Below are 27,917 nucleotides of genomic sequence, written 5' to 3' on the forward strand. Positions count from 1 at the left end.
GAAATTGAATTTTACTATACTTGAGTAGTGACGATTCGAACAAACAAGTCGCATGTATAAAACTGTACTGACTGTCGTAATGAAAAAAAGATAAGTTAAACAGAGAAGCTACACTTTTGTGCAGTAACTTCGACTCACTCTTCTTCCACCTTGAACTCAACTATAAAACTTTGTGATTGTATTTCGTTTAAAAATTTCAAAAAATATTCAATAGAGTAGAGCTTAAACGAGCTTGAGTGGAGCGAGCAGGGAAGTACTGAATTGCTGAATGAAGGTAGAATGCAATTCTCTATTACAAATTTGAGAGTTTCGAATCCAACAAATTGCAAGTGACTGAAAAGAAAACAGAGATCAGAGAGGTAGTGGGCGAAAATTTTTTATTATATATGCTTTTTTTTCTTTCGTTTAAAGGTATTACGATTGAACCAAAGTTTAGTGGTAGTAGAATAAATGAATGGAATGTTATATGTTAAGCATGTAAATACAGAATAAAAATATGTTGTAACACTTTAAAGAGATATGCTCATATATTTCTCTACTGAATTAAATTGGGCAATATTTTTTGTTGAAAGACAGGTTTTTTCTACGCTAAGAGTAGCCATACTTTAAAATTGTCTTGTTGGTATCAGAAAGATGGATTTCAATATCAAACCTAGTGAATGTTTAGATGGTGAACCACGAACGAGAAATTTGAAGTCAGAATATATTTTTACAGCACTTAAGGGATCAAAATTATACATATTTAAATGTATGAAAAGCCGTAATCCAAGGAATACCCTAAATATACTGAAACAGAGTAAAAACATGTTTACATTTGCAACAAAATATTTAGAGACTTAATTAAAAACCACTCGTAGCATTTCTATGAAGAGCAGTGTGGAGCAAAAGTAGACTAAAATTTATTAAATTTGTATATTTCTCATAAATTCTGCGGTTCTTCAAGATAAATTTTGTAACACTTCCAACAACATGCAGCATGCAGCAGGTATTACACGCATTAATTAAATATTTGCTTTGCCAACCGCAAACTCGATTTGATTCGATTAAGCGAAGATTCACTTAATTCGGCTAATCAATTGATTATGCAGGCCTAGCAACATCAAGAACAACCAACGTATAGGTAAATAAATGTAGTAACAAGCAAATATTTAACTAAATAGATTTTGCAATTTTCTTAAGCATTTTCACTGAGAGAGCCAACAAAACGGCAATCAAAAATTTTCACATTAATTTAATGCACTAATTGACCGGATTAGGAAATGCAGCAGCACAACAGTAACAACAAATTGAGGCAAACTACTTTACAATTGCAATTAAACAAAGTGCAAGCACAAAACATTTGACACGAATGTGCGACTGCATGTGATTAGGCGACCGAATGAAATGCGGTTGGCAGCGCAAGTGAGAGAGATGTAGCGGCGAAGAGGGAAGGGCGGATAAAGTGCTAAAACTATGCAAACAAAACGTGCAAATCTAATTTTATAACACTTGCATTTGTTGACAGCAAATCAACAAAGGCAGTTGGAAAACTTTGCAGCCGATAGCCGAGCAAAACGACAGGACATTTGCACGAAGCGGCAAATAGAGGAAACGGCGGTGGAAAGTGCGGGTGAAATTATAGTGAATAGGCAAGCAGAAGCGCTGGAAGAGAGAGAGCAGAGTGTAGAGGGCGTAAAAGAGAGAGGAAAAGAGAGAGAGGAAGAGGGAGAGGGAGGGATAAAGTGAAGGAGAGGGGGAGAGAGCGTGTGCGTTTGTATGCTAGTGGAGCGCAGCAACCGGAAGATAGCGTGTGAAAGTTTGCGAAATTTCGACAAAACTTAATTTAAATGTGAATTGTGTGCGCGTAGGCGACTGTGTTGTGTGGCGGACGAGCGGCGACAATTGACAGATGATCACAAAAGCAAACACAAACAAATGCTAACAAATTTTCCATTATCTTTCGACGAATAGTTTGCGTATGAGAGATTGTATGTGTGTGTGTGTGAGTGCGACTGTATGTGCTTGTGTGTGAGTGCGATTGTATGTGTGTGTGTGAGTGACACTGTATGTGCTTGTGTGTGAGTGTCACTGTATGTGTTTGTGTGTGAACAGTTTCCAAACTTTGCATTGTTGACAATTTTCACAATTTTTAGAAAAACAAATTTTTATGGTCACTTCAACATACAACAAAAATGCACACAAACCGGAGGCGAAAAATTGCTGAACAAATATTTAAATTTGCACAAATTTTGTGGCAATTGAGAGATAAATTGAAAGCGAGGCCGTAAGCGTACTTTGTGAGGCGTCATCATATTTACTAGAGCAAATTTAGTGATATAAACATATAGAGTATAATATATGTGTGTTTTTGATTTTCTAACAGACACGTGACACATGGCCAAAAGTCATAAAATTCATATTTCGAAAAGTGCAGTGCGCTATAATGTTGTTGTATACGTTTTTTGGGGGCAGATACATACTTTGTACCACATAATGTCGAAGAAAAACTATAAATAGTCACCAAACAGAAAGACCAAATAACATATTGCCACACAAAAGTGAACCCTAATAGTCACGCCACATAGTCACTGACAGCAGCAACATTTGTTTTTTTTTTTTGGCAAAAATACATACAAACATTTTTTGCATTGCCAATTTTCGGACCCTAGTCAACCAAATTGCCGCTGATGAGACCCAAAGATCAATGGCTGTTGGCGCAACGAATGGATTGTGTACGAAATTGAGGTCATAAGTCACTTATGCTTATGATGAGCTAACCTGCTGTGCACAATTTTCGGCAGTGGCGAAGAAAGTGAGAAGAGGGTTGTGGGTAATTTTTTCGCAAACAAATACAGATATATGCATACACATATATGCACGCATATATTGGCATAAATATTTGGGCATATTTGTGTCACACACACACACTCTTACACACTGCCGAGGCCACTTCAACGGATGACAAAAAAACGGTTTATTTGGGGTAGCGCCGAAAAGTTTGGCCAATCACCCACACGCACACACAAACGCGCACAGGCTTAACGGTCAAGCAGCAGGCAATTTAGCAAATTATTAGAAAATCATAGTGGCACTTGTGGATATGTTGCAGCCGCACAGGCATGCCACAAATGACAAAGTGGTTGCTGGCAGTACACAAAAAAGCAATAATAAAAAATTGGACGCGCTGTTATGCAGAGCTGACCTTATCACACATGCCACTTATATTGATTATTAATGCTGTCGCTAATGTTAACAACATATTCACTTATATAGGTATCTATATATGTATATATATATATGTATTACTCAAGCCAGTACAGTTGTTGTGGACGGAGTTGCTAATTTTGTTTAGGGAACTTGCTGCTGTGGTATATGAAAGAGTAGTGATAGTGATATTAAAACTTACTACATAGTTCTCGGAGGGTTCGGTTTGAACATACGGAATAGCTGCCCAAAGACTTGAAGTATTTTGGGATCACAATTAATGAAATACCGGCACGCGAAAGATTTAGTCCGTCAATATATTTTTAGCCCAAATGGGATATATTAAATTTCACATACCCAGAAGGAACAAAGTATATACTAACATAAATGATGAGTGTGACGACGATTTTGAGTTAACGTTCATTTGCACATGCTTCTCTCTATTGAACTGCTCATTTGTAAAAATCGACATTGAAACACTACTGAAAAGAATATCGATAAAAATCAATTCCTGAAAGAGAATATCGACTACCTTGCTATAGCGAAAATACACACCCGCCTCTGTACAGCAAGGCACGCCCGTCAACAAACACAGGGAAGGTACGACGTCGAGAAGCTACGATCACAACCGATAGCGAAACAATTTTCTACTCGACTTGCACTCCTGCTCTCTGAAAACACGCATCAGCAACTCGGTATAAGGGAGCTGTGGGACGGTATTTCAAGCTCCTTAAGTACAGCTGCAAGCGAAACCACAGGTTTTCGTAAAGGTCGAAAGAACAGCTGGTACGAGGAGAACTGTCATGTCTCAGTGAAAATAAAATGGACAGTCTACCTCGCACTGTTGCGGGAAAACACGAGCGGGGTGGGATAGATACCGAAAGTTGAGGAGGAAAGCGAAACGGATATGCAAACAAGAAAAGAAAATGGCCGAAATAAGTGAGTATGAAGAGCTTGAGAAGCTGGTCGATAGGGGTAATACTCGAAAATTCTACGAAAAAATGCGGCGGCTAACGGAAAGTTTCAAGACCGGAGCATACTCTTGTAGAACCCAAAGTTGTGATCGAGAGATAGCGAACCCGATTCTCGTATAGATCTGGTTCTGAGCCAGGCTAGGACGGAATATCTCCTTTCATCAAACAAACATTCAACGCATTCGCGATTTGACTCGCCTGACACTGTTGGCAGTCATAACTTTAAGTCGTAGAAAATTTCCTCTAGCTTGGAAGTAGTCAAGATAGATGAAATATCAGCCTTGAAACCCAATGCAGAATAACTCCTACCAACAGGTGCTACTTAGAATTGAGAAGGCAATTGAAAAGTAAAGTCCTCTCTCGACAAAGAAATACCAAACTCTACAAGTCCCTCATGATTCTCGTCATGCTATATGGTGCGGAGGCTTGGACAATGACATCATCTGATGAGTCGGTCTCAGGAGTGTAAGAGAAAAAGATTTATGGTCCTTTGCCCATTGGCAACTGCGAGTACCGTACTCGATGGGACGATCAATAAGTATCTCTAAGAAGAAAATAAGATTTGTTTAGACTGGACGAAGAGAAAGTAAGGATCGTACCACTAGTCATACTCGGTTTATGAGGTTAGTTTGCTACTTTATAAGTAGTGTAAGTGGGATCTGGATTCACAGCCTAAATTTTTCAAATAGGTTTTAAAGGAATTTAGCCCTCAGGAGGTAATACTTTCACTTTCAAGTATTTGATATTTTTTATTTAAGAAAGTTCCTCGTAAATCTCTGTAACCAGTCGAAGAAGAAAAGTTAGTGGTATTATTAAAAGGTATAAGTTTCGAAAAAATACAAGCCGATATCTAATGTTTACTCAGTTATAATCTTTCTTACAACTCGTTCGATCGTTTTTTACATATTCTGGATATAGCTAAAATAGTGCGAATACTCCATGAAAAATTTCCTTCAAAAATAGTCATCTACGTAGTAACTACTATGTATAGGTGGTATAAAAATACAACATTTAGACTTCTATATATAATAACTTGACATTACTGATCCAATAATGCAATTAGTCGCTGACTTTTGGACGCTGTCAAATGATATAACAGCGAAAAAACTGAAATGAGAAAATCGCATACAGCACATACAAAACACACTTCGCTATACATAAATACTAAACCAAAACAGCTAAAATGTCTCTTACATAACCACTAGTACAAGAATAAAGACTGTCTGCTAACCGCCAACTATGGTATGTGCATACAACTTTATACTATATACATACATATGTATGTATATGTGACCGAGTTCTTCCAGAGCATGATAGTGTTATATATAGCATGTGGTAATTGTATAACGGTATATTTTTCTTGTGTGTGTGTGGCAGACAAAATTCTTGTGACGCAGATAAGCGCATAAGCATATCCGCAAATAATTTGTTTCGGGTGAAGGGAGATGAGTGCACGATAAGTGGTTAGTAAACATAAAAATGGGTGATAGTGAGCGAGGCGTTATGGCTGCAAGCACAAAGAACTTTGAGGAAGTAAGAATATGCCACTCGCCTAATCATTTTTTATAAATTTGATTTGATTATTGTGCCACAAGAATATTTTCGTGTCGCATATATATGCTATAAGTATATCGACTCCTTTATTCGACTGCTATTGATGAGATTTCTTATTCATTGTCTTTATCTGTAGAAATAATGGGGACAAATACATATAAGGAATATATACCAAATGCTATGGTTATCACATAACAGAAATTTTATAATAAAGGAGGAAGTGAATTTTTTTTAGAAAATATTCGAAATTTTCGATAAAAATTTTTAAATAAAATATCGATTTTACAATTTAATCGATAAAAAGATTGATTTATTTTTGTATGTGAAGGGTATACAAATATAAATTTTGGACCGTTTAGCGGCAAAAGTGTTCAATTAGTATAATTTTTCGTAAGCAATTGTAAATATAGATAAATTTTCGATACGAAATAGTTACTTTTTTTAATTTTTATCGATAAAAAATATCGATAATTTTAATGAAATACATAACGTTTGGAAATATAGATTTTTAAAGATAAACTTTCAACAAATATATCGATTTTTTTTAATCCAAAAAAAAAATCGATATATTTTTTGAATTTTTGATTCATATTTTTAACGTTTATAACCAACTAGGTGAAATGCTCTTTAGATATCGATTATTGATCGATTTTATTTCAGATAATGTATGCTACGAGTATTTCGACACTCGAATACATACCAAATGCTACGGTTAGGATAGATCAAAAATTTTATGATAATGGATGCGACAATTTTTTTAATAGAAACAAATCTAAATTTTCGAAAAATTGGTCGACAAAATATCGATTTGTCAATTTAATCGATATATTTTTGTGAATTTATATATTGAAATTTTATCAGTCGATTTTTTTTCTTAACCTAATTTTTATTTTTTAATTTTTATCTAAAAATATCGATATTTTCAGTGCAGTACAAAACATTCCGATATACTGATGCTTAAAAATAAATTTTCGATAAGTATATCGATATTCGATATACATACATACATATATCGATATATCGTTATATTTTTATATTTCTTTTTATTCAGTCGATTTCTAATTTCTTGTTTTTTTTTAATGCAAGCATATAATCTTACTACTACGAAGGTATATTATGTATTTAGGATGTATTAATGATCGATTTCATTAAAAAAAAATTCGAACGATAAATATCGATGAATTTTTCACTTCAAAGCTTATGCTGTCATTTGTAGCTCGTTGGGAAAAATATAGTTGCAAATTATTAAATGCTTGTAGTTTAAAATATATATCGACGGAAATCAGTAGATTGATTATTGGATTATTATCTAAGAGGCATAACGAAATATACTATCAGAACGAATCAGAATCTTTAAGATAAAAAAATGGAAAAGAAAGTCATCAGCAATAAAATGCGGTTGTTAATCTTCCGACAAGCTCGAGGAGAAAAATAATTGAAATAACTTCTAAATATGTATTTGTGAGCACACATGTATATGAACTGCCTTCTTACACGCTTCATCAACCTTTGACCCTAAATTTTGCACAAACAATGCTGGTATTTGGCTTTTGGCTATAATTTCATTTAAAGCTGTCGAAGAGATTATATATTTGTATTGATGTATATGTATATGTGTAGCTGTAAGTTGGAGTGAGTGTGGCTGTGTATAGGTGTGGGTATACTATATGGATAGTTTAGTTTGTGTGCGTATTCAAGCGTGGCTTTATTATTATTTGCTTATGGCGTATTGTGTCACGTATTGCACGAACACGTACACACTCACGTGAGCACACACTTCTAAGACTAGCCGCCAGCGAGGTTAAAATTGAAGCGTCGCAACCAAAGCAGGAAATAAAAACCAAAATTGAAAGGGGCACAAAGCAAGCAGTTAACCTTTCAACTGGCAAGCATATTTAAATAAAAGCAAAGGAAGAATTCTAATAAACTAAAACAAAATGTACATATATACTTGTGAGTGTGTGTGTATGGAAGCAGAGTTATTTGAAAGGATATTTCCTTGTGTTGTTCCCTTTCACGCACTACTTTACTATTCATTTTCATTTGCCTCAATTTTCAGCCAGTACATTAAACGCGTTTGTTTGCTTAGCATTTTTCTAATACTCAAAAGCACACACACACGCATACACATATGCGCTCTCATATATATACAAAACCATGAAAGCAAGCCAACGCGTTACTTGTAGTTTTGTGGGTGAATTTTGTTTATTTGTTTATGGCTTTTGTGCGCAATGTAGCTTAGTTTTAGCGAGCGAGCACTTAGAGATTTGCGCTTTCTTCCAGCGTTTGCTTTATCTTGCTCTATATTGCTATTTATGGTATGTATTTGCTTAGGCCTTTATGTTGGCACAAAGGGATTTGCAATGCGAGATGTGCACGCATACATATATAAATATGGAATTCTAAGAAAGCTAGCAATATTTCTGCGTAAACAAATAGAAATATATGTTTTCAAAGTGTTGCCTACATTTAGGCGCTTAAAACTAGTAGTTACACACACATATGCTGGCGTGATGGGCTTTTCACAAAATTGAAAAACTTTTTCAATAATATATTTGTTTTCATTTTTTCTTTCGCACATGCTTTATAGCTACACATATACGCTCACACAAACACATACACACACATCCATGCATATGGTGTCAGATGATAGCAGTATTTGCAAGTAAAGGCTGATTTTATAATCTTTGCGTGAAGGCAGCCACGCATGAATGTGTCGTTATGAAATCCGTTAGTTCTTTATGCAATAGGGTGGTTCTTAAAAAACCAAAGTAGGTAACTTTTCTTAGTGTTAACAAAACATTGTTGCTGTTGTTTTTATTTTTGTTTATAAAATAAAATCGTTGTTGTTGTTGTCATAGCGCTTTTGAAAATTGTGTTTAGAAAAAAAAAACCTTATTGGCATCATATATGTATAAGGCATACCTTGAAAATAGCATTCTTACATTCAAAATGTAAGACATGTTAGGCTCAAGGCATCAAAATACCTGAAAAATATTGTAAATAATGTAGAATTCCATTATTTTTCATTTACCATTCCAAAAATTGTTTAACGTAATAGAATCGACTAAGTGAAATCGGTTGAAAAAAAAATTAGGACCACCCGCCGATCAAGATTTTTTGGAAATGTGTTTAAATATTTTCGCTACTTTTTAGAACCACCCTACCTTTCCTATACAACATAAAATTGTAGTTGTTGTTGTTGTTCACGCAGTTCTGAGAAACATATAATATTCAGAAAAGATTTTTCGTCATTGCGGCATCTTAGCCTAGGAACTGGCACTTTTTACTGCATCCACATTACATTTGCTTAAAAAATTGTAGACGTTTAAGGTTAGGGACGTCAAATTGCTTTATGAATTTAAAAATTATACTATTTTTAATTTACTATTCAAGAAATTCTAAATAATGTAATAGGGTCAACCAAGTGAATGGAATAGCAAAAAGAATTACTAAGGATCACCTTAATGTACAAAAATATTAGAATTGATAACAGTATAAGAGGTCTCGGAAATTTGTTTTAAATTTTTTATTTTACTTTTAAGAACCACCTTAATGTAACTGAACAACCAATTAAGATACAAGTGCAACCACCATATAATTACGAGTAATTTTTAGCTCATCTAAAATCATATCTAGATTTTAGAACATCCCTAATGAGTGCTAATAAAGACTTTAGTGAAACCACGATACAATTTCGTGTAGTTTCCATATGTATTAAATGCAGTACTTTTCGACACCCCTAATGAATGTACATACTTCTACGAAAGTTATAAAATACGTAAATGAAGCCAAATACTATGTAATTTCAAACGTGGTTTGAGATTGTGAAAAAAGTTATGACCACCCTAATGCATACAAGTAGTATTGCTAATTTAATAAATATTGGGGATCTGTTTTAAAGAAACCACCCTAATGCTCTTATAATATCATAGGTCTTAAATTGTTATAAGAACCACCCTAATGACCTTATAATAGCACATGTTTTAAATTATTTTTAGAACCACCCTAATGACTTTATAATAGCACGTGTTTTAAATTATTTTAAGAACCACCTTAATGCCCTTATAATAGCAAATATTTTAATTCACTTTAAGAACCACCCTAACAGCATTATACCAGACATAAAAGATGTAAGAGAAACCGCTCTACATTTTCCTGTCTCTTACAATCCCTTTACTATAAAGCTGCCAAGGGAATCAAAGTGAAATCAAAAGTTTACATAACTCGCAAAGAAAAGCATTTATAATTTTTCGCCCCTTTTTATTTGTGTACGTACTCATTTTATGACATTTCTATTTTATTTTCACTTTTTTAGCGCAAACGCTACGACTTTAGTGTTCATTACAGACCATTGTTGTTGTTGCTGGTGTTTTATATTTAGGTCAACCTTTGAGACGATCTCGAGGGTCGGTGAAACTAACCTAACCACGGTGTACATTTATATGTATGTAAATAATTTAACGCAAAAAGGATTTTGCACACACCTACACAGTGATACATGCACACATACACCTACATAGGTAAATGAACGGATGAACGGTAAGTTCAGCAAAAGAGAAGTGAAAATTTTTTCGCATTTCACACAGACCGCTAGAATGCGTTGTGTCACTTTCACGGTATATTGCCAGCTGTGAGTGACAGCAATAAATGCAACAACATCAACCGCAACAACATCAACCGCAACAACAACAACACGTTGGCTTGATACCACAAAAACAAGCAGTTGACGAATCGTATGAGGAAAGGAAAAGAGTGAGATTGTTAAGGTGCTGGAATTTGTCAGCTACGGAGTAATAAGAAGCATAAACTTTTGATTGCAAAACTTTGAAAAGCGATAAAAATCGAATGGAAAGTTAAACGAGGGAATATAAAATTTAAAATAAACAAAAGAAAATCTATTAAATTAAACTTTGATGGTTTGATTTGTGCTGTGCAAAGTAATGCGTGGGTTGATTTCGGTCGACAATAGTTCTTAAAATAGTTATTAGTTACATATTTCCGGTTACTCACTAAGGTTCTTCGCAAGTAAAAAAGCCGAGGCCGAGAAACTTTTCACGCGCTCTTCTCACCACAAAAAGCTGCTTATTTGTCAGAAACGCTGATATCGGGTAGCAATAGCTTATAGCTACCATATAAACTAAATCAAGCTGAAAATCAAGTCTTTGTTTGGAAAACTCTTTTATTTGACAAGTCATCTTCACGAAATTTGATGCAATTAATTGCGCCAGGTAACATTATTATCTCCGCCCATTTTGTTCAGATAGACTAACTATAGCATATAGCTATCATACAAACTGAACTATTCCAAATTGAATTCTTTTATGGAAAACTTTCTTATTTGACAAAATATTTTCGAGAAATTTGGCACATTTGGCACACAACCCAAAGCAAAGCTGTTATCACCGATACAGATCGGACCACTATAGCATATATCTGCCACACAAACGTTTCAAACTAAGTCCTTGTATGGAAAACTCTTTTATTGCATAAGATACCTCAACGAAAATTGTATTCCTGAATGCCAATTGTTTTATTAGTGAAGGTTGCTGCGAAGTTACAGTTTTTACCTGTTTTAATTTCCATTCAAATTCAAGTCAAAGCTACTCCACTATAACGAAATACTATCAAATTAAAAGCAAAACACTCGCATTCAATGCAATCCATTACACTTAAAATTTAAGACCCTGAAATGCATCAAGTGTGAGCCACTGAAATTGCATCATCACCTTGAACGTAAGGTAAATATTTTATAGCCTCGCTTTAGGCGCACGCTCAATGCATCACACTGCTTGCATGCAAAACAAGTTGTTTAATATTTAATGAGAAGCACACGGCATGGCATGGCGCTGCACTTCCACTTCATTACGAAATTTTCAATTTAGTTGAAAGTGCAATCGTACACAGCTGCAAATCTGCACACATATGTGTGAGAAGCTGATGCAACACTCAGTAACCCAGTAGCTGATACAACTGAGTGCAAGCTGGCACTTGACTCGTGAGTTTGCGAGTGTCTAAGCTTAAATGAGTAGTTCTTGAGGTTACTGAAAATCGAAGTTACACTTAAACTAATTTAGTTATGTAAAAATGAAAATTTTTTGCGGATGTAAAAATATTTTTTTGGCCTAAATTTGGGGGCACAGGTTTAGCATATTTTTAGGCGCATATAACAAGATTACTTTAGGAAACAAATGTAGCACAGGTGATTAGTAAATTTAGGAGGACAGGAGTCACGAAATCCCTTGTTACTGCAAGCATTCTTCCAGTTAGAAATATGGGTACAGTTACTACGACTCCAAATGGTATGCTACAAATTCTAGGAAAGTAATTTGTAGGTTAAAATTATCGAAATGGATGTAGATTGATTTATATCATATGAGTCAGCAAAACACGCATAGAACACGTGTAGAATGTTGGTGAGTCGCTTAATAAAAAGCCTGTATCAACCGACACTTCAACTCATGAAAATATTACAAAGTGAAGAATATGGTGTTTGAAAAGAGCTAAGTGTTAGTGAGATGGCAATGCGAACTCGAGATCGCCCGCGGATCCGTTAGAACGATTTTGGTGGATATTTTTGTTATGAAACGCTTTCTTGCTCGACTCATTCCGTTAAAGCTGAGTTGTTTTCAAAAATAGTTCCGTAAACAGGTCTCTTTGGATTCCACATGCATAAAGAGCTAACTGCCGATGGGTCATGGGGTTATAAGTTTGACATGCGAACTATTCAACAATTATCGGAGTGGAGGGAAAAAGGGAGCCGCAATGGCCGTATTGAGGTGTTTGCGTGAGAAAATCCTTCGAAAACGGCCGGAATTTTGGAAGAACAATTCATGGGTTTTACAAGATGATAAAGCACCATCGAGCGAATTTAGAGCCAAAATGCAAAAAACACTACCGATCAACCACCGTATTCACCAGATATAACTCCATATGATTTTTTCTTGTTGACCTAACTGAAATTGCTGCTCCGTGGAACTCGTTTTCAGTCGATCGAAGAAATAAAACGAAATTCGTTGAAAGCTATCCCGAAAAGTGCTTATTAAAATAATCAGAAATCGTTTTTTTTATCTTATTTAGTATACGGCTGTCGGCTCAGCTGTTAATTTTAAAGTAGTTACATCCATTTGGAAGTCAAAAATTGATGATAGAAATTTTGATGAGTCATTTTATTGAACAAATATTTAATTTAATAATCGGTGAATAATTTGCAAAAATTTTGGATCTCCTTGAACCCGTAGCCGATCTCCACGCAGACATCCGAAAACAGGTGACTGCTTAAATGCAAATTATAAAACCAAAAAAAAATAATAATGCAACAGATGAAAATAGGTAACGATTGAAGCACTAGTTGAAATTTTAGTTTTCACCAAATTGGCGACTTTTGCAAAAAGTAGTTTTTTAATGAAAAAATTGTCAACTCAAAAGTCGAAAAATCGAAATTTTTATAAGAAATTTTACTTTTTCGATCAATACCTGTCAAATATTGTATGGAAGGTCGTGTCATTTTTAAGACTGTTCCGTTTCGGAGAAATTTTCCTCACCGACCGTTCTTGAAACGTGTTTAAAATATTGGAATCCGATTACACTAAATAAAATAATACAAATATTCGGAGGATGTTAACAGCTAAGGCCAAATATGCTAAGTCAAGTAATTTATATAAAATTTTATCCGTAAAAAAATCTTGCTTATACATATATGTATATGTATGTATATCCTCTTCGAAAAAAGATAATGAATATATATCATTTTGTTAATGGCTAATAGTAACGGAGTATGGAGCACAGTAGGTATGAAAACAAAGGTTTAAAATTATGTAGGTTAGGTAACGCTCTCTAGCTTTCACGCTATACCTACAGGTCTTTTGTTACGTCATAGATTTTTTTATTACTATGAGCTGTAGTTCACGACATGCAACGTCAACGCTTTGGGCTGAGTTTAAGTAGCGAAGTTAAGTTCGATTTTTAATTCTGATACTTTCGCCAGTCTCTTGAACTGTGAATCTCGTAGATACTTAAGCCGAGTTCTGAATAAGGCCGGACAAAAGCAGAGCAGGTGTTTCAGCGTCTCGCTCATACCTACTTAGCTGCGCTTTCTACTTGTGAAGATTTAATAGCGCAATAACAGGTTTGTTGTTGTGACATAATTCTTTTATTTCTAAAATTTTTTTACGATTTCATTGCGTACCCAGCCTTAGACCTACAGCCACGCACACTTTTGTTAAAAGTTGCTAAAGAATGTTGATCAAATTAAGTACAGCTGCACCAGAAATAATAAAGTAAACTTGCCTAAACTTATAATCTCGCCAACTTAGTCAAAAACTGTACACTCAACTTACAAATAACGGTGCTTTAAAGTACTGTAGTGGCAGGCACTGCATTTGCACAAATAAAATACGAAAGAAAGTTACACTATTGAGCTGAACTTTTAAGTATTTATTGTTAGAGCTTACAGATTAGAGTTACATACTGGCATGTGCGAGTATAATGTACGAAAGCTATGTAATTGCATGTGGGTCATGAATGAGTTAAAGTGCTGCTGGTGCAGCTGCACAGCTTGCGAAGCAAGGAATTGAAGAAACTAAAAAGAAAAAAAAAATAATTTCTAGAAAATTTTCTTACACTAAGGCAAGTTGATTACTTGGCACACACGGTGTTTTAAAGAACTTATTGAACTGCAGCACAAATAAGTCAGCTGGTTGCCACTTCAACATGTTGCATGCATGCAAGCGACGTGTAAACTGTGCGTAAGGTGAAAGCAAAAATAATTTCCAGCATTAATTACAACACTTCAAGTGCTTTAAGGCCACTCAAATGCACGTTTCGCCGAGGAAATCTTACAGCGTACGGAAGGATGGAGAAATATGTAAGTGTGTGATGGAGAATGTGTTGTAAACATATACAGTTATAAAGCATGGTTTGGGTCTGAGCTTGTGAAAGAAAATTGTGAGATATTTTAGCTGTGCGATTGAGTACAGAACCGCTGGCGCAGAAGGAATAGTTTACGGTATATAAATACATATATATGTATATGGAAGAAATGGTATATTATACTTGTAGAAGTGCATTCGCGAAAACAAAAATTTATTGCTAAAAGTGTTCAAATATGAAAAATAAATAAAAGTGTAAATTCTAAGAACTAAAATAAATAAATCGGTGAAAACAGTTTAGTTTATTTAAAGTAATAAAGGCTTTTGAAAATATTCTTTTATTGCTACATTCGGCAAAATTAAGAAAATAAAAACAAGCAAAAACATTAACATCGGCTACACCGAAGCTGTGATACTCTGTACAGATGCATATTTATAAATTTTAATTGGACAGTTTGTATGATAGCTATGTATATGCTATAATGATCCGATCTGAACAATTTATTCGGAGTTTGCAGCACTGCCTTGGGGAATAATAGATGTAAAATTTCATGAACATACATTTTCAAATGGAAAAGATTTCCTTACAAAGACGTGATTGTGAACGAACAGTTTGTATGGCAGCTATATGCTATAGTGGCCCGATCTGAACAATTTGCTGGGAGATTGTAGCGTTGCCTTGGCCATCAACTTATGCCAAATATCGCGAAGATATTTTGTCAAATGAAAAAGTTTGCCATACAAAGAGTTCATTCTGATCGCTCAGTTTGTATAGCAGCTGTATGTTATAGTGGACCGATGTTGGCGATTTCGGCAAATAAGTAGCTTCTTGAGGCGAAGAGGACGTAGGCAAAATTTTAGAACGGAAACTGAGGTAGTATTCCGCATTTACACAGACAGACGGTCATGGCGAAAACGAGTTAGCATGATGATGACATGCTGATCATTTACATATAAACATAGTTTAAAGGATCTCCGACGTTGCCTTTTGGATGTTACAAACTTCGAAGCAAACTAAGTAGAATACACTTTTGGGTATAAAAATATATTTCACTCATATTGAACCCCTGATACATGCTGAGTAGAACTTACGACCCTCACATTATGTTAACACTCTGAGAACATGGTGGTTTCTAGGAAATTTGATAAAAAAATCCCACAAAAACCATACCTTTTTATAATTAGTTGGCAAATTCAGTATTTGTTTCCAACATAACGCCTTAAAAGATGTTTGCAATTTTGAACACATAAAATATGACAAATACTTGTAATCCGTTTATAGGTCTCCGGTTTGGTTAACATATCGCTTTTTATCAATTTTAGATCAAAACTGCTTTACAAATATAATATTTATGGCAACACTTTGTTATTTTCATCATTTCGTATTTAAAATTTTCATTTTATGATGAGTTTGGCATAATTCCAATGAGGTGACACTGTCTTCATATTTAATTTTTTGTTAAATTTCGCATAGGACACTCTTTTCTACCACATTTTGGATTACTCATTAGACGTTTAAGAAATGTGGCAACATAGTTTGTTATTACTTATTAGAAGTTAGAAGTTTAAGAAATGTGGCAACATAGCTTGTTATTACTCATTAGAAGTTAGAAGTTTAAGAAATGCGGCAACATAGCTTGTTATTATTCATTAGAAGTTAGAAATGTAAGAAATGTGGCAACATAGCTTGTTATTATTAGCATGTTGCAGGGTTCCATTATTACTCATTTTTGGAGAATAGGATTTTTCATAAAACTTCCTTAAACTGTAGTCCTATTATATTTTGATAAAGGTGGCAACCTTTACAAAACTTAAACGTAATTCGAGCTTTTAAAAATATTTAATATATTTTATCTTTAGGCTATTTTTGAAATTTTTTTTTACGTTTCGTGGCAACCTTATAAACGTTTCCTAGTAGCAAACTTTTTTTCAAATTTCAGACCTTTCAAAACAACAGTTTTTAATTTTCTCCGTCGGGTCCAGTCCAGTCTATAAGATTTTATTTCCCAAAAAGCTTGGGAAGAAAACTTATGACAGGCATTAATTAACCTGAGTATATAAAACAACAGAGTGCATTGATTCATAAATACACTCTTGGCAAAGAAAGTTTTCAACTTCGACGAATTACAAATCATAGCTTTAATATTTCCGTTACGGAATTTCAAAGAAAATTTTCTTGCATCTGAATTACATAACCGGTACTCTTGTTGAGTAAATAAAGCTGACATTGACGTAAATGCGAGTGACAGCGAAGCCCTCAGACATTGAGGTGGCGATGCTAGTGAGTCGATGAGAACGTCTGTAGGTGAAATGCATGGCTGGTTAAGAGACGGTATTGCAAGTGGCAGCCAGCGGGTAAAACAGCAAACGAAGCACTCGAAACAGAGCAACAGCGGCAATAGAGTGTGCACACATGTAAAGTGGCCTTCCTGAGCTCAAAGCAAGGGCGTAGGAGAACGTGCAGCGAAAACAACCCTACACTGGCGGACAATAGCTGAGCGCAGCTCATCCAAAAATCAACGCAAGTGTGTACACTGACGTCCATGCCTACGAACGCAGTTACAGAGCAAACATGTATGATGAGCAGGGAGTAAGAGGATCGGGTACTGTTGTTGCTGCAATTGTTGTTGCGAGTGGGGCAAGCTGAATATGACGACGCTATCAAATAACTACGGTGGCTGCTGCAAACGTACGCCTGCAATGCAATACTCTGCCAGGCGCAAGCAATGAAATGCAGAACGAAGCGAAGTACTACAGGGCGTATGAGCAACAAAGCTGCATTGCAATACGTGGTAGTCCACGGCGTATGTGCGACGTGGCATTGCTATGGCTGCACTCTTTGTGATCTTCTGCAATTTTACTCACTTTTACCCACACTTACTATGGTTCCGCAACGCCGAGCCGGCATTTCTACCACCTCTAGAAGGGAGGGGTGGGGCATTGTGCGCGTAGAGAAGCTTAGTCATGCAAGAAATTACTGCTGGCAACGATGGTGTGCATTCATATTCGCGCTTCCATTTAAATTTAAATATGCGGGACAGCAAAAGAAACCTCAATGGTTTGAATTCTACAATGCAATAAGCGGAAGATAAAGGAAGTAGAGAGCGAAAGAAGTAAAAGAGGCACACTGGCAGGCAGAGCGTAACAGTTGGAAGGGTGAACGGTTAAAATGGAATATGGAATTAATATATGTATATATGTATGTGCATACATATACATACATGTATTATACCATGCGTTACTATTATATGCTGACATATGCGCTTGAATTAAAAATGGCACAGTTGCTGTATATTTTTGCTACAAAGCAGTGGTTAAATATCGTTGCTGAATTAGTTATGGTACAGTTGATTTAAGGAAGTGGAAAATAACAAACAAATAATGCATGCATTGTTGTAGAATTAGCTGAGTAAAATTCAAATATGCATTTATATTTTAGAAGACTACAAGGAAAGAGATTTCAGAAGACTAGAAGGAAATAAATTGAAAAAATTTATTAATTCTAACTGAAAAGGAATGCATATCTGCTAGAATAAGCTTATTTAATGAACTAAAGCAAAAGTAATTAGAAAAATAACACAAAATGTTAATTTCGGTTACACTGAAGCTATAATTCCCGTCAAAGGTACATTTCCTCTAGCAATTACATTTACTAAATCTAAAACCTCACGCGCCAACGACTTGCATCTCACAAGGAAGTATTTTTTGATATAAATAGCATTCCAGTCGAATTAATCTTACTTAAAAAAGAAGCAAAAAGCGCTTTGTCTTGATTTTGATCGTACCGTTTGTGTGGCAGCTATATGTTATAGTGGTCCGATCTGAACAATTTCTTCTGAGATTATGCCGTTGCCTTGAATAATAATCCATGTTAAATTTCGTTAAGATATTTCGTCAAATAAAAAAGCTTTCAATACAAGGACTTGATTTTAACCCATCAATTTGCATGCCAGCTCTATGCTACAGTTGTTCGATCTGAACAATTTATACGGAAATGGAAATGACAGCATTGCCTTTGACAATAATCCATGCCAAATTGCGTGGAAATAACATTTCAAGTAAAGAAATTTTCAATAAAAGAACTTGATTTTGGTGGTTTTGCTTGTAGAGCAGCTATATGTTATATTGGACCGATAACGGCGATTCTGACAAATGAGCAGCTTATTGGAGAGAAAAGGGTCTCTGAAAAATTTTGGACCGACATCTCAAACAATTAGGCACAAACAGACCTTGCTGAAACTACTCAGCAGGGATCTCGAGGAACAAACCTTACGAAAAGTCTGTGTTGCTGAGCATTACACACACTTTATGGGAGTTGCGGTCATTCGTCACACATTTTCGATCTCATACTAAAGTATATCTGAAATTTACGTTCACTCCATCTAAGGTATCTTATATATTGACTGATATATATCGTATAAAGCCCAGAAACCAGAAATTCGAAAATCTTTATATGGGGACTACGGGAAATTTTGGTCCCCATTTTATACATTTTAAGAACAAGAACACTATATTATTTAAGAATCTCTGTATTTCTTAAGATAAACCGATGTTCAAAAACCTCTATATTAAGGATATGAGGGCTAGGCGAAGTATTGACACTGAGGTACATTAGTCTTGGAAAAACATACTCTCTACATTCCAATAATATATCTTATAGATTAAACGATATTTTCGGTAAGGAGCTAACCATAGGCACTGAAGTTCACATATTCTGTATCTGCAGGCTTGATAGTTTATGGCTTCGTTTCGAGAAAGCTTTAGATATGAGTTAGAAGACCGTTAATGTACAGTATTTGCGAAAAATTTTATTCCGATATTATCATTGGTGCTTGATTTATAGACTGTAAATTCAAAGGAGCTAATGTAAATTAAATTGATATTATATGTATAATGAACGAAGGGGATTTCAAGGAAGCTGTTACCATCGAGGAGTTCATCAGCAAGTTTGTTGCTGCTGCTGCTGCCTTTTCTTCAGCTGCTGGTGCTGGCGCTGCTGTCGAAAAGAAGGAAGAAACCAAAAAAGGAGGAGTCGGAGTCCGAGCAAGACGACGATATAGGCGTTTCGGTCTCTTCGACTAAAGAACTTAACACTAAAGTACGAAGAGATGATCTCGGAATTTTTTTGAAACATCTCACACCTTAACCACTATTTTCGATATATTTGCTTTTAAGCTCCAACCAGAGTTAAAGGAAGTACTATGGTATATAATATATTATGTACATATATTCGATACAAAGTCAGTTATAGAAAGCAAGGACTTAATATTCGGTATCTGGTAAAGTAAATAGAAAACTTATTTATGGTTCTATTTGTATATATATTTTTTTGAAATGAGGGTTAGCAAATCTGCGAAACTCTATTTCTAATATCCTTATGCTGTTCGCTTTTTGGATAGGTAGTATACACCACTCCAGAAGTTGGCAGTGTCACCTCTACAAAACTTACAAAAAAAAAAAAAATACACAGAAAAACATATGCTCACAGAATTTTGGTTATGAAAACCATCATTCATCATCTGAAGTAAAGTAAAAGTACCACCACCTTTATTGTCCATGCGAGGCACATTTGTTTACCAAAAGTATACCACGCAGCACTTCAAAGCTACGCAAATCGGTTTTCAATGAATGCCAAACCATTACCGAGCATTAACCGAATCTAGGGCGACCATTAGGCAATAAGCTAAGCACAACCGATCACACACACACGCGCGCACATCAATCACTTCTAAGCAACTAAAGTGCCCACTGCGCCTACAAGTATGCTACAACATTTGTTTGGCAAACCCATAAATGTTGCCGAAATTGGAACGCCACATGAGTAAATACATATATCATAGAATTCCACCTTTCTCCGAGAGCACGAGCAATATTTATTTACAATACTTGGACGGCGCTACTTTATTGTTTGTTTGTGTGTGTGCAGATTTGTGTATATTTTTAGGTCAGTGCAGTGGTGCTCACATCAACAGCAACCAAAACAGTGGCAGCAACAATAAATTTCCGGCCTGATATTACACGAAAAAGCCACCTCAAGTAAGCCACACTTTGCAGCAAGAGGAGTAGCTCAATTTTATTGAGTCATAAGAGCCACATATTTTCACTTATATGTGTTCGTGTTACTTGTGTGAGTGTGCATATATCATGTTTATGTAAACCAGGTTAAAATGTCATTTTATAGCCAAAACAACATTTGCCCCGCAAGTTGCCAACAGCACTGCTACCAGCACCACTTCTTGTTGTTGTTGTTGCTGCTGCTGCCACCTTTTGCGGCAAAGACAAGTATGTCAAGCAGTGCTCTGTTGTTGTTGGCGCCGCCTTTGACTAGTGATTACACTGCCTTGCTGCCTTGTTTGCTTGTGTGTGTGTGTGTGTGTGTGTGTGCGTGTGTGAGTGCTTTGATTTCTCTCGCTTGACTGTTCATTTCTATGTCGCATTACTTCTCGATAGTCAGATGTGTGTGTGTGTTTGTGAGCGCTGAATAATGGTCTGAATTTATTGTCATTTTGTGCAAAATTTGCGATGCTGCAAAGGCAAATAGCAAACGTATATGACGCTATCAAGCAAGTGAGCGTATATATATGTGTGTGTGTGTGGTATGCTTACATGTGTGTTTGTGCATGTGCGTTTGTGACTATTATCTGTCATCTGAAATGAAGTGAGGCCACACGTGCTTTTTGCATATCGCACAACCCATTAAGCGACCTACATATGTAAATATATAAAATACTAACGGTAAAATATTATAGAAAAAATTAAAAAAAAAACCAAAAAAAAGCGTTAACTTCGGTCACACCGAAGCTATAATACCCTTCACAGGTGCCATTTTTATATCACAAAAGGGAATAATAAGATTTTTTCAGGATTTTGATCGGTCAGTTTGTATGGCAGCTATATGCTATAGTAGACCAATCTGAACAATTTGTTCGGTATATATAGCGAGGTCTTTAACAATAAACTGTGCCAAATTTTGCAAAGATATCTTATCAGATAAGAAAGTTTTCCTCGCAAGGACTTGATTTTGATCAGTCAGTTTGTATGGCAGCTATATGCTATAGAGTTCCGATCTGAACAATTTATTCGGAGATTATAGCGTCGCCTAGAATAAGATTTTACATCAAATTTCGTAAAAATATTTTGTCAAATAAAAAAGTTTGCCATACAAGGACAGGCGTTTGAGCGTTCAGTTTGTATGGCAGCTATAGGCTAAAGTTATTCGATCTGAACAATTTGTTCGCAGATTATAGCAATGCCTTGCACAGAAATATATGCCAAAGTTTGTAAAGATATTTTATCAGATAAAAAAGTTTTCCATACAAGGACTTGATATTTATCGGTCAGTTTGTATGGCAGCTATATACTATAGTAGTCAAATGCCGGTGATTCCCACAAATTAGAAGGTTTTTGGGGCGAAAAGCACATATACGAAATTTCAGATTGATAGCTCGTAAACTGAAAGAAATAGTTCGCGTAGAGGGTATAAAAAATAAAACCCTAAGTAACTCACATACACACATACAAAAGTAAATAACCTCTCATATATAATGTATGCTGCAACTTTTTTCTGCATATCAAAGCAGTTTCGCCTACCCCATAACCACTCCGAAACCACTGCAACACCCCTTCACAGCGCCTCACCTTTGTACAGCGATCCACTTCATTTTCGCTGTGGCATCCTTTTTCCTTTTGATGCCATTTTTATTATTTATTTACGAGATTCATGCATTTTTTATAGCCGTGAACATATGTAAATGGGTGTTTCACATAACAGTATAACAAATACGAGAGCATACCTGTAATAAAAGAGCGAGAAAAAGGAGGTTATTTTAAAATATATGTATGTATGTATATTAGCATAAAATATATGTAAAAATCTGGCCATAAAATGAAATAAAAAATCAGTAAAAGCAAAATAATTTAAATTGAAAAAGTGAAAATATCGAAGTGAGATGAATTAGCTTGCCACAACACACACAAACGCCGACAAAAGGCGCAGGAGCTTCACATATTTCATTTTTTTGCCATTATAAATTCCTCTCCCCTTACACAACCTACACCTGCAAAAAAAAGGGTTCCAACAAATTTTGTATGACTCACAAAAGTGACCCGAAAGTGTGCCAACACCGACCGTTCTGCTTTTATCTCATTTGTTATAGCGGCTTTGCCATCCGCCGCGCTGCTCTCCTTTCTGGCATATCCTGCCGGCGCATTTGGTCCTTTCTGCTCTCAATTTTTGGCAAGCAGCATGATGAAAAGATTTAGATAAATTATGTATTGCGCATAATTGAAAGTGGTAGCGCTCGTTTGCCTCTTCGTTCGCCGTCGCCAAGCAGCGATTTGGTGTAGAAAAACATGGCTTAGCCTACTTTAAGGCGTCTACACTCAATTAAGATAATTTTGTGCATTTTAGAGCGGTTGGGCACATTTAATTTGAGGCGATTAATTTGCAATTTGCATTTATTTATAATTTGGAACGCGCTCACCACTACAGGCACAAATGAAAGGGTATAAATAATTAGTTTGGGTGGTTCTCAGTTGCGATAAGCGCATAAATCGTTGTTATGAAATTATTATTAGCGCACTTTTTCGATAAATTATGCATGCTTTTAATTATGTTTAGCGACTTTGAACACAACGAAATTATAGCTAAGCGTAAATTAGGTAAAACGTGGCGGAAGAAATATGAGAATAGTTTGGCAAAATAGTAGGTTTATAATAGGTTCGGTGCAAAGTAATATCCTGTCATCCCTAAGTTAAAGTTAAGTTAATTCGGTGAAATCGAAATTTTAAATTTAAGCTAACTATTTCACTTTCCAGTATACAAATCAAACATTAATGAATATATCGAGGAAAAAACCTTTCACGAATAAAACCTTTAAGTTGTGGCATTGTCAGGCCACAAATTGTCAAAGTCTGAGTAAAAAGTTCAAGCTCACAGATACCTAATATGTGAACCCCAATACCCATTGCAAATTTTTTATCGGAAATATATCGCACAGCTCATCGTTCCAACGAATGCGATATTCGCTGTGGTCAAAGCTCAAAGTGTGTTTCTCACGAAAACTCGTAACGTCGACTCATCAGATGTCATGGTCCATGCCTCTGCACCATATAGCAGGACGGGAATAATTAGTGCCTTATAGAGTTTGGTACTTGTTCTTCGGGAAAGCACTTTGCTTCTCAATCGCCTACTCATTTCGAAGTAGCACCCATTGGCAAGAGTTATACTGAGTTGTATTTCGAAGCTGACGCTGTTATTGCTACTAATGTTGTTTCCACGATATACATGATTATCTACGACTTGGAAGTTATGACTGTCAACAGTGACGTGAGAGCCAAGTCGCGAGTGCAACGATTGTTTGCTTGATGACAGGAGATATTTCGTCTTGCCCCCGTTCACCACCAGACCCATTTGCTACGCTTCCTTATCCAATATCGAAAAAGCAGAACTAACTGCGCGAGTTAGGGCCGATGATATCAATATCATTGGCGTACGCCAGCAGCTGTTCACTATAGTCGAAGATTGTACCTTCTCTATTCAGCTCTGCAGCTCGAATTATTTTCTCTAGGAGTAGATTGAAGAAGTCGCATGATAAAGTGTCGCCTTGTCTGAAACCTCGTTTGGTATCGAAATGCTCGGAGAGGTCCTTCCCGATCTTGACGGAGCTTTTGGAATTACTCAACGTCAGTTTACGCAGCCGTATTAGTTTTGCGAGGATACCAAATTCAGACATCGCGGCATAAAGGCAGCTCCTTTTCGTATTGTCAAAGGCAGCTTTGAAATCGAAGGAGAGGAGGTGAGTGTCGATTCGCTTGTCACGGATCTTTTCCAAGATTTGGCGCATGGTGAATAGCTGGTCAGTTGTTGATTTGCCAGGTCTAAAGCCACACTGATAAGTTTCTATCAGTTTGCTGACGATGGGCTTTAATCTTTCACGCAATACGCTCGACAGAACCTTATATGTGATGTTGAGGAGGCTTATCCCACGGTAGTTGGCGCAGATTGTGGGGTCTCCTTTTTTATGGATTGGTTAGAGACACTTAAATTCCAATCGTTGGGCATGCTTTCGTCCGACCATATTTTACAAAGAAGCTTTTGCATGCTCCCTATTAGTTCTTCGCCGCCGTGTTTGAATAGCTCGGCCGGCAATCCATCAGCCCCCGCCGCTTTGTTGTTCTTCAGACGAGTAAATGCTATTCGAACTTCCTCATGGAACGTCTGCTCCCTCGTCATCGATTGGGGAATCGGGTTCGCTTTCTCCTGGCGTTTCCTCCATAATTTTAGTATGCTCTAGGCATATAATATATAGTTGAACAAAATTATCTTACAAAGGAACTAATTTTGGATTCAGCAGTGAATTTAGTTGAGAAAACTTGAGGCTATCAATTGCTGTTTCGCTTATTGCATTACTAGCACTGCGCTTTAACTGTATATAATATAGCCTATCATATACAGAAAATGCGAAACCTAACTTTAGCGAGCGCAAAAAAGCACCGACAAGAAATAAACGAGCGCTTAATTTTGTAAAGCGCCCGCTTACAACTCTAAAACAACAAAAACAGTTGAAAGTTTTAAATTTGCGAAATAACAGCTGAAAAAGTGAGGGGTTAAATAAACTAGAGTACAGCGCAAAAAAACGATAATTTTAATTTAACTTTTAATTTCAACAACTCGGCGCCAGGTGTGCGCTCGGAGAACTTTCGCGCTATCACGACTGACGCTACTAATTACAACAATTTATTTCACATTTCATTGCAGATACACTGGCAGTGGCAGATAGCCAAGGGCGCGGAGAAAGCAGCAACAAACAAACCTAAGAGCAAATAACAACAGCAACAACAACAAGAACCAAACATAAAATACCATCGTGATGGCATGTCTACGAAAACAACAAACACAAGCAACAACACACAGTGACACGTCGTAATGATGTTGCTTTATGCCAAAACAAGCGCAAGCAACCACAACAACAACAATAATAACAACAACAGCAGCCGCAGTAAACACTACCAGATAACAAGCGACATTAAAAACCAGTAACAGGCACTTGACATTTTTAAAATGTAATCAAGCGTCAACGAGCACAAAGCGCACGCTGCCACTGACACATTGCCTGACATACATTTAGGCGCACATACAAGCGTTTGCTTTCACGCTTTTTGCCGCGCGTCCATTTGCGCATTTTACGAGCGTTTGCCATAAGCAAATTAACAACAACAAAGCCTAAGTAGGTGTGGAAGAGGTTGAAAATGAAGAAAGCGGAAATGAGCAAGCAGAAGGAATAGTAGTAGAATTCGAAGAAACAGCAGAATAAAAAACACAACAACAAGTAGCGTGTACGGATAACAAGAAAGCGCACAGCTGCCGCATAACAGGCATGAAAACGGCACGAGGAAATAAAATTTGAATAGACAACAGCCAAGTGGACGTGAGTGCGCGCCTAAAAGCAGACGACGACTGCTGCGAAGCAGCACTTTCCCAGGCGACCTAATTCAATCGCTGGCGCGTTGTATAGCTGGACGTGAAGGTGACAAGACGAAAGCGAAAAAATAGAAAAGATACCAACAACAACAACAAAATTAAGCTTACACAAAAGAGTAAAGAGCGAGCTGAAATGCAAATGTAAACAAGTTGATGCGCAAATGCCTGTCAGCTGGAATTTTTGCAAATAAATAGCGACGTTAAATATCCCAACTACAACAACAACAAAATTATTTATAATTTGAAAGCACAAATTTATCTACTTTACCGCGCTTTCGCAGCGAAAGAGTGGAACGTGACACAATTTACAGCGGACAACGCGCTGGGTATTTCAACAAGCTACGCGCCGGAATTTCCTGCATACCTGCCACCAAAAAAAAACGTTATTACAGCAAATGAAGGGTGAAAAAAGCATAGAAAATAGTCTGCAATAAAATGTGCCAAAAGTAAATGCGAGTGAAAAAAGTTATTTGTGTATTTTAATGATTGTGTCAATAACTTGGTGAATATTTGTTGCATAAATTTAGGAGCGCGCATAAAAAACGTGACACGACAAGAGGAGTGGCGGGCAATGAGAGCATTTTTTGAAGTGTAGCATACTTTTGCGCTGATTTAAAATAACGCGTTAATAAAGAAACATATTTTAAGGCGTTTAAGTTACGCGTTGACAACAAGAAAATTAAAAAAATTAAAAAAAAATTAAAAAAGAATCAAAAACAAAAATAAAAAAAGATAAAAATTAAAAAAATAAACAAAGCGAAGCATACATTTAAGCGCAAAAGCTTAAAATATATGTATATGTCAGATACTTTATAGTGAAGCCAAAAGCTAGATAAAATTACAGTGCAGCATACATTTAGGAGCTAAAGCAAATTTCAACAGTGAAGAGAGCACACTAAGCACTGCTTAACAAAAATTTAGCATAACCTTAGGCATGACATGATTAAAAATATTAAAAGTACAAGCAAATACAAGTGCTAAGCTATATCTTAGAAAAAAATTAAAAAAAAAAAAAACAAATATAAAAGATCTCATCAAAAAGACCTAATAAATTTCAAAAGAAAACGCCAAACTGCTTATTTGGCTCACACAAAATGGCGCCGAATTGTAGAACGCGCAGAAAAAACTGCGTCAGCAGCCAAACTAGTCTTCCGCTGCTTAGAAGAGCGCGCATAGCAGACATGTTGCCTGCACTCTTGAGCATCACGTTGATCGCCGCGAATATTGGCGACGCAGCGGCGAAGATGGACACTGAACTCATGCAGGACGATGAGCTGCTGATGCAGGCACCAAAATCGACGCAAGTCGAAGCACTCGAACCACAAATCAGTCAAGTAGGCAACGAGGACTCCAATGAACATTACAATCTATATCGCAGTGAGTTGAAACGACTCTCTTACGAGACTATACATCGGATATTACGAGATGAAAATGAACCGATCTATAGACGCGCGGATGCGTCGTATCGCTATTACAAGAAGCGTGCATATCAGCCGACACACGCCGTGGTACGACGAGCGATTGCGGCAACGTCGGTGAACAATGACGCGCCGCAAGCACAGAGTGTGACGCAGACGCCGGCGGTACAACACGCGCTTAGACTCACAAATGCCGAATTGCGCCACTACGATGCAGCACGTGATTATCATGGCAATCACAGCGCCATTTATGCGCTTGATTTGAGTAACAATCTGCTGCAAGATGTGAACTTGAGCGCGTTTACGGCGCTACAGCAAGCGGAACTGGCCAACAACTCACTCACCACCATACCACTTAAGCAGCGTAACGCATCGTCAAGCAACATTGTATCACTGAATCTGAATGACAATCAAATTGTGCAGGCAACAGCAATGA

The 27,917-nt window shown here is 36.4% G+C and overlaps 1 protein-coding gene and 1 long non-coding RNA gene across 2 annotated transcripts in view; one reads left to right on the top strand and one right to left on the bottom strand.

Annotated features, from left to right (window-relative positions):
* Positions 1 to 27,104, top strand: part of LOC126751789 (uncharacterized) — a 76,149-nt gene extending 49,045 nt beyond the window's left edge. The window contains exon 3 of the long non-coding RNA XR_007665924.1: positions 25,341 to 27,104. This is a non-coding gene — a long non-coding RNA (uncharacterized LOC126751789). The remainder of the gene's footprint in view (positions 1 to 25,340) is intronic.
* Positions 1 to 27,917, bottom strand: part of LOC126751768 (protein timeless homolog) — a 571,553-nt gene that overhangs the window by 268,480 nt on the left and 275,156 nt on the right. The window lies entirely within an intron of this gene.

This window comes from Bactrocera neohumeralis, chromosome 2, assembly GCF_024586455.1.
Source record: "Bactrocera neohumeralis isolate Rockhampton chromosome 2, APGP_CSIRO_Bneo_wtdbg2-racon-allhic-juicebox.fasta_v2, whole genome shotgun sequence".
Classification (NCBI taxonomy): domain Eukaryota; kingdom Metazoa; phylum Arthropoda; class Insecta; order Diptera; family Tephritidae; genus Bactrocera; species Bactrocera neohumeralis.